Below are 9,078 nucleotides of genomic sequence, written 5' to 3' on the forward strand. Positions count from 1 at the left end.
TCATAGATAGCAGCCTCTATAGATAAAGAAGCAGCATGGAAAATTGAAGAGCTTCACTAAGTTTGCTGTATCTTCTATTTTATTAAATGTTTCAAAATATGCAAGATGATGTCCATGCTACCAAATACTTTTTTTCCACTCTGTTAAAAAAATGACACAATGATTAGGTGAATAGTAACTTCTCTTAAAGTTTATATCAAGGAGGTACCTTAAGAAATCAAGATGATTTGGGATACATTTGCAGCTAATGTAATTAGGAGCGCTTCACTGAAATGCATTTACAAATTTAAGCTGTGATCCTAAAAATGATTTCATATGGCTGCATGAGCTCATGCAGTGAGAACAACAGACAGTGTGATGACCTTATGTCAAAATGTTCTTTAAATAAACTTGTTGCTGTCTGGTAATTTTTAATTCCAAAACCAGCATTACATCAATGAAAAGTAGATCTAAAATAGGTTTATCCAGATATTCAGTGAAGACCATCCACAACTTAAGTGTCAAATGAGAACTACAGATGGCTTACCTGCACTGGATAGACAGATGAACACCAGTATCTTGATTGTATTCCAGTTATTTCACTTTCAGGAAGCTTGTGTTCTACTCCAAGTTAAAAAAAACTATTAGCTTATGACTTATAAAAAGTACCATTTATTAAAAATATGATTCCATTTTTTCTTAGGTCACAACAATTACATTGTTATTTAGCCCTTGGGTCAAAGCATGTGGGGGTACTTTTATTTCTGTCTGAGTTTTGAATCTATCATATGTATAGGAAGTTCCAAAATTTTATAACAAAACTTGCTGTTGTAAAACATAAGTGTATGCTTAACTGCTCCTCTGGGTCAGGGCCCCAGTTAGCACACCAAGATCTAATTTTATTCTCAGTTACAGCTGCATAAGACTATATTAAGCAAACCACTTTATACCAGTAACAAAAATTAGATTAAGCTAAGGATAGAAAGGGAGAACATGACACAGAAAAAGGTATCTTGTTCTTGGATGTTGCTGCCTTGGTAAATAGTGAGAGGATCTTCAGCTTCTTAAGTCTTCTCTGAAACTCAGCTTTCTCAGAGAACTCAAAACTCAAAAAAGTTTGTCAGAATAGGACTAGATTCTATCCTGCATCACGTTTACTCCAGAAGCCAAAACTAGAAAGCTTAATACTGACCTGAATTGTTTGATTTTTAAGTTTCTGTCAGCCCTGCTGTATTTTGATGTATTGAAGCAAAACTGTTTAGTCTGTTTAAGGTTCCAAAAGCAAAATAAGCTGGTAGCTCAGTTGATTGGTTTTGTTTCTTTTTCTCTCATTTCACTGGAAAATATATTTCCAGAGAAATTGAGCTTGAAATTTCAGTTTTCATACCTTTTCTAGTGATAATCATCCTGTCCAGTCTGACTAGAGTTTGAATTAGTCTATGGGCTCAGTGCTCTCAAGAGGAATGGTAAGGTGTCTTTTACATATGATTATTGGATACAAGTTGTTTCACCCCAAACTCACTTCTGCCTTTTCTATTAACAGATGTATTAACTTCCAGACTTATCTTAATAAATGAAATATTTGGAAAGTCAAAAATTATGCAAATTCTGCTATTGTAGATGTGAGCCTAAGTGCCATTAGCTTCAATAAAAGGTGTTTCCGCAAAATAATCAAGCATATGTGAGGTGATTTAGATGAATCAATGGACTCTCTTCCTCATTTGGTAGAAAAAAAAGGCTTCGTAAATAAAGCAATTTCATTCTCTTTACTTGATTATTCTGCACTTCAGTTGTCTTAAAGAGCATCAGTTAGTAAATAATACTAGAACTCACACCATTAAGAAGCAATTTACTGAAATTGCCAGAATGCATATGTTCCCATTTCAAGGGGTGGGGTGAATTATTTAAGCTCTGCTGTGAAAAAATGGGATACAAAAAGCCCATCTCTGATTATAGTAACTTTTGATATGGAGTGTTGCTATGTTGCCATCTAGTGATAAAATAGAAAGGTACAATAGATAGTGGCCGATGGAGAGGAAACCAAACCTACATAAACAGCACTATTCACTCCATTAAAAGCCATACCCATTTCTTGCACTATAATACATAGTACTAATTACATGCTGAGGCTAAACTTTTTAATAAAAAGAAGGTGAAGTCACAAAATAGTAGTGAAGTTTTTATAATTGGCATTAAGAGACTGTATAAAATGGGTAAGGGTCAGATGGCGAATATGCTGCAGGAAACATCTGCAGTTGAGAACCCCTTGTAAAATGTAAAACTAGAGTCACTGTCACTACCCTATGACAAAAATTAACTCTGATGGATTTGGATTAGCTTCACTGGAGACTTGTAGGATAAAATTTTACAGATAGCATAATTTGTAATACCTTTGCTACACATAACTCCTGGTATGTTCACATCACTGTTGGTTATTGGTTTGTTCTATTTTCTCATAAAATCACAATCAATTTGAATCACAATGAATTTTTGTCACTGCTGACCTGTTGTGTTTTCATGGTATGCTGCAAAATATGGTGAATAGTACATACTCTTAGAAAGGAAGTAATTGCACTAAAATACCGTAAGCAGTGATAAAAGTAGAGCAACTAACAGTATAAGAGTTCTTATATTAGTTCTAGTATTTGTTAACCATAGTTGCTTGTGAAAAGAAACTCATTCATCCTTTGGAATCCTATGCTGCTCTTAAGAAAAAAGCTCCTGTGAACATCACCTCATGCTGTAGTATGAGAAGACTCCAAGATCCCTTTTGCTTTTCCTTCATCTACCAACCACTTCCTTGCTATCCTATGTCCTATAGAGAATATGCAAACGCCCAGTCAAAACATGATTGTAATATAAGCAAGCATTTAAAGGATTAACACTTTGGGTATTATTTTATCACATATGTTTAGAACCATATTACTACTGCCATTGCCCCTCTACTGCTCATCAAGGGTTAGTTGTGGATTCACAGAAAATACTGAAGCCTTCAGCAATAGACAAAAGAAATTGTTTAAGATGTGATACTTTGCACAAATACCTGAACTTTACACAAAACAAGCTAGCAGAGACACTGGGATCAGTTTAAATGAACCTGAATGATGTTCTGCCTGAGATACTATACTTCTTTTTTGAAATTGTGCCTGAAATATCAGCACTTAAATTGAAGCTGTGCAATTCTCACTTAGAAGTCTAGGGAGGGGTGAAGAAAAGTGGATATCCAAGATGTTTTTCTAAATGAGGATGAGGTTTTTGACATAATATCCCACACTGGTCCTGAACACTAGGAATGGCACACCTGAATGGGAGGATATATTGAACGTTCAGCTGACACCTAGAACTTGTCAATTAAGATTAAAGACCATTCATTACAGTAAAAAAAAGTGGTCATTTTTTATCTTGCTTTCTACTCCATGAGCTTCTATATAAAAGAAGTGGAGCAATTACATGCAATGAGTTTTTTTAGGACTGACAGAAAGGCCAACTTTAGTTTAAGTACTGTGGTGAAAGGGCAGCTAAACGTGTAGATGACAGCTTGTCATCTGCTGTCTTGAACCTGTCTTCAAAGAAAAGGAAAAATGGCTCATGAGTATCGTACTTTTTGTTTTGTCAAATAGGTATGAACAACAGGTTCCTGTCTCAAGTTCCAAAACAGCCTGCAGAGTATCTCAGAACTCTGTTTAATATATTAAAATAAAGGTTATCATTTATTATATTTTTGTCCAGCTATCTTAAGGCAGTATATTACAACATTTCTTTTTTGAAATTCTTAAGTTGGAATCGGCTCTGATATTATAAAATAAATTTTCGAACAATGACATACTATTGAAATCATATTTACTCAATCTAATAATTTCAGAATACCCAACACTCACAGCCAAGTTCAGTTTTCGCTGCATTCTTTCCATAGCAGCAAACAGAAAACAAAATCGCTTTCCTAACATCTAGTAAAGGTAACAAAAATGACTTCAAAATACTATTAATATTTTTTTTTAGATAGTAACAAAGGTTAAAAAAAACAAACCCCCCCCCAAAAATATAAAATTATGGCAGCTTAAGAATAAAGAAAAAATTAAAATAAATTGTTGTGGCATGAATGCATACCTTGTGTCAGATACTGTGCCAAAGACTAGTTACTTTCTGCCAACTGTTTAGGTCAGAAACCCATTCCTAACAAAATTTATTGTACATATTAATCCCTACAACTAATCCATGGGGGATAGTCTCTTCAATCCATTCAGTCCAGAGATCAATCTGTATAGATCAGTTTGTACAATAGGTTGTCACATTTTAGGTCTAAATTAAACAATCAAATTGACATTTCTGTTTATCACATATCATAACTTCCACAATGCTTTTGCTTAAACGTTTTTCCAACAGTTTGCCATGCAGGTGCATGAGTAAATCCGAGGAGAGACTTCTGTTTGACTGTCACGCTGAATCACTAAAACTTACTAATTATTCTATCCCTATGAAATAGATAATAGGCTTCACCTCACTCATTATACCTGTGTTATTACTGCAGTATTAACAGAAAAGAAACCCCTGCAAATTTATTTTTCCTAACACAGTAAAAGAAAAATAAGTAAAGATGTATACAGGCAGTATATTTCAATAAGACATTTTCACTTTCAACTGGTAAATTTTCACAAGACATGCATTTATTTCTTAAGTGGCATCATTTCAACATACTTGTGATGGAATAATTGCAGTGTGATCAGTTTGGAAGCATCTGCACTTTCAGGATCATATAACCACAAAATTAACTTCTAACAAGTAAAAAAGAGACACAAATTGATAGTTTTTAAAGAAATACTAATTTATCGCTGTGATAGTATTTCCTCTTGTGACAAGACAGTGTACACATAAGATAGTGTAACAATATTGAATTAGGTAATGCAAGTGCTGCAAGCTACTCTTGTACTCTATTTCTTTTTGATTTGAACAGGCAACAACCACTGACTCAGTCACCTCATCCCTGGAAAGGTGATGGAGCACCCCATTCTAGAGGCAACCTCTATCCATAGGGATGACAAGAAGGTGACTGGGAGTAGTCAGCATGGATTCACTAAATGTAAATCATGCTTGACCAACCTTATTACCTTCTACAATGAAACAACTACCTGGATGGATGAGGGGAAAGAAGAGGATATTGTCTACCTCAGCTTCATCAAGGCTTTAAACGTCTCTCACAACGTCCTCATGGGCAAACTCAGGAAGTGTGGACTGAGTGAGGTGGACAGTGAGGTGGATTGAGAACTGGCTGAATGGCAGATCCCAGAGGATCAAAATCAGTGGCAAAGGGTCTAGTTGGAGGCCTGTCACTAGTGGTGTCTTCCAAGGTTCAGTACTGAGCCCAGTATTGTATACCTTATTCATCAGTGTTTTGGATGAAGAGACAAAGTGTCTCCTCTGTGAGTTTGCTGACAGAGCTGGTAGCAGTGGCTGATACCCCAGAGTGCTGTGCAGCCCTCCAGAAGGACCCTGACAGGTTGGAAAGATGGGCAGAGAGGAACCTTCTGAAATTCAACAAAGGCAAATGCAGGGTCCTGCACCTGGGGAAGAATAACCCCATGCACCAGTACAGGCTGGGTGCTGACCCGATGGAAAGCAGCTCTGCAGAGAAGGACTTGGGAGTCCTGGTGGACAACAAGCTGTCCCTGAGCCAGCAGTGTGCCCTGATGGCCACCAAGGCCAATGTTATCCTGGAGTGCATTAGGAAGAGCATTACCAGCATATAGTGCTTTCAGAAAACTCCATAAAAGAGTATGGCGTAATAAACACTTGAAGAAAAGTACCAAGATCAGTGTTTACAGAGCCATTGTGCTGTTCACTCTTTTATATGGTTCCAAATCATGGGTCATCTACCGCCACCACCTGCGTCTCTTAGAACGCTTCCACCAACGCTGCCTCCAAACAATCCTAAACATCCACTGGTCAGATTATGTGACCAATACATCTGTTCTAGAACAAGCAGCAGTCACAAGTATTGAGGCCATGTTGCTGAGAACACAGCTGCGTTGGGCAGGACACGACTCAAGGATGAAAAATCACCGCCTCCCTAACATCCTGCTTTATGGTGAACTTACCACTGGCTGGCGCAAGAGAGGAGCCCCGAAGAAAAGATACAAGGTCTCCCTGAAACAACATCTCAGCCTCGGCCATATTGATCATCATAACTGGTCTACTCTGGCCTCAAATCGGGAGGCCTGGAGACACACCATCTATAACGCTGCTGCTCCCTTTGAGAATGCACACAGAATCATTCTTGAGGAGAAAAGACAGCGCAGAAAGAATCGTGCCTTGCAGAATATACCACCTATTGAGTCCTTCTGCTGTGCCTTTTGCAATCGGACATGTCTATCTCGTATTGACCTTATTAGCCACCAGCGTGCTTGTAACAAATGTGGATAGAGCCTTTCCCAAATCTTCGTTCACGAAGCCTAGCCATGATGATGATGATGACCAGCAAGTTGAGGGAGGTGATTCAGCCCCTCTACTCAGCCCTCATGAGGCTGCACCTGGAGAACTGTGTCCAGTTCTGTGCTTCCCAGTACAAGAGAGACATGGAGCTCCTGGAATGGGTCCAGCAGAGGGTAACAAAGATGATTAAGGGACTGGATTATCTCTCTTATGAGGAAAGGCTGAGGAAGCTGGGCCTGTTCAGCCTTGAGAAGAGATGACTGAGGGGGAACCTCAATGTCTGTAAGTATCTGGTGGGAGGGTGCCAAGAGGATGGAGCCAGGCTCTGGTCAGTGGTGCCAAGCAATAGGACAAGAGGCAATGGGCAGAAACTGATGCATGGGAAGTTCCACCTGAACATGAGGAAGAACTTTTTTACTGTGCAGGTGACCGTGCACTGGAACAGATTGTCCAGAGAGGTTGTGGAGTCTCCTTGACTAGAGATACCTTCTGGATACAATCCTGTGCCATGTGCTCTAGGATGACCCTGCTTGAGCAGGGAGGTTGGAACCATATGGCCCACTGTGGTCCTTTCCAGCCTAACCCATTCTGAGATTCTGTGATTCTCTGAGGGAAGCAGCACCTTCTTTCTCAGAAATAAAGGGGGAAAGAGTAAGAATTTATGCAGAAGAATTTTTTATCCTCTGATGACATCACACTTCTCTCAGAAGTCCTTCCTCAGTCTTTCTCCATTCTTGTGGGCCATGCAGCTATATACAGCTTGTTCTGCTGCAGCAGGGGAAGAGAGGTTAGTCACTGTTGAATTTTTTGTCAAGGAAATGTTACAAAGCTGTTATTTCAACATGCATCATGTATGCTTCCATGACTGGCACATTGCTGACATACTGCTGTTTCAGTCAGGAAGAAGACAAATACCTGATATTTCCATCTCAAGGTACGTGCAAGAGGAATAAACATTCAGTGAGATAGACTCACCACATTTACCACAAAGTATAGCAGAGTAAGGATGTGCACAGAGGCAATTATCATAAAACAGCTGACATGCTGCAAGTTTACATCCTACAGTTTGCACCCTGCAGTTTCCTATTCATCTACTCAAATCAAAATGCCAAGACTTGCAATCCATCCTTAGAATAGGGCAAGCTGAGTAATCATACAGCTGCTTGCTCAGAGGTGGCTGAGTAGAAGAACTTGCACAGGGAGAATATAAGGCTTGCCTCCACAGCTGTGAAGTTCAATCATTTTTAGCAGACTGCAAACTACTTATGAATTCAGTTTGTTAGCAAGGGCACTTTTTAAAATTATTTAAAGTTTTCATATTTCCCCACACGATCACACTCTCTCAAAGAGGGAGTGAGGTAGGAAATAATGTATGTTATCATCTCTTTATATTAAATTTGGCAGATGCTATAAAATAAGGAATTTTATAAGCAAAACGATATGAGTCTACTGTACCAATGGAATGTTTAATCAAAATCATTGTATGCCACACACATTTTAAAAATTTCAAACAAGTACAGAAATTCAAAGAAATTAATAATAGGTTTGTCTGCCAAAGTCTCCCATAATCAGCCTGAGTTTGTGTCAAAATTGTTTTCCATAAAAATAAAAAAAATGGGGGAGCTAAATTAAGATATAAGGCCAAAGAACACATTCAGATTTAAATTTACCTTGCTTTCACTGATGGAGAGTGGATCTGTTCTAGAAAAATACTAAATTATGTATGACTTTAAATTATCATATTAAAAAGCTTGCTATTGAATAAAAGTATTTGACACAATTTAAATCAATCTGCTTGTATGAGATATGTATACACTGTCTAAAATAATGTTTTTAACATACTGGCTTTGGTTGTTCCACTGCATAAATATTTTAATGTTTAAAGAGAGGTCCATATTTGCTGATGTTTCTCATTTTAAAACATACTCTAAGCATCTATCATAGGCTTTTTTTATAATTTCTCTCTGACCAAAAATATGTACTACTTAAAGAAAGTGTGACTGCTTCTTTAGAGTTATCAGATTAAAAAGATCAGTTTGCAAGGAAGTACATCTGTTGTATCAGAGTGCACAATGGAGACCCTGTGTTGTGCCCTATACGAGGAGAAGACTCCCTTCTCCAATAAAGGAGACACATCCCTCTCTGTAATGACATGACAGGGAGCAAAGTGCTTCTTGTGTTAAAATTAGGGCCTCCAAGTCTTCTGCAATCTTGCTGCACATGGAGTGGGCAATGTCCACGGGTGAGGGAAAGGCAGAGAAACTGTTGTATCTTGGATGTCAGAAATACAATAGAATTAGGTTTGCATGAAATCAAACCGCATTAAACATCCTGGATGAAATGTTAAATCTGAAGTCAACACTAAAACATCCACTGCCTTGCAAGGAGGTCAAGAATTGATCCATCAGTTAAAGCAGAAAAAAGAAGCTGTAGACAGTGATCAGAGTTTAGGATATGAAGCATGTTTTAATCACCATTCAAGTAAAATGTTAAAGAGCTATAGCAGAGTTCAGAGGGTCATGGTCAGTGGAGTAGAATCCAGATAGAGGCCTGTAGTCAGTGGCATTCCCCAGGGATCAATACTGGCTCCAGCTTGATAGACACTTGTAAGTGTCTTATAACTCTTCCAGTCTTATAAACTCTGAAACCCTTGTTTATCAATGACCTGCACCC

This window comes from Neopelma chrysocephalum, unplaced genomic scaffold (genome assembly GCF_003984885.1).
Source record: "Neopelma chrysocephalum unplaced genomic scaffold, ASM398488v2 Primary Assembly neopelma1_23, whole genome shotgun sequence".
In the NCBI taxonomy this organism is placed as follows: domain Eukaryota; kingdom Metazoa; phylum Chordata; class Aves; order Passeriformes; family Pipridae; genus Neopelma; species Neopelma chrysocephalum.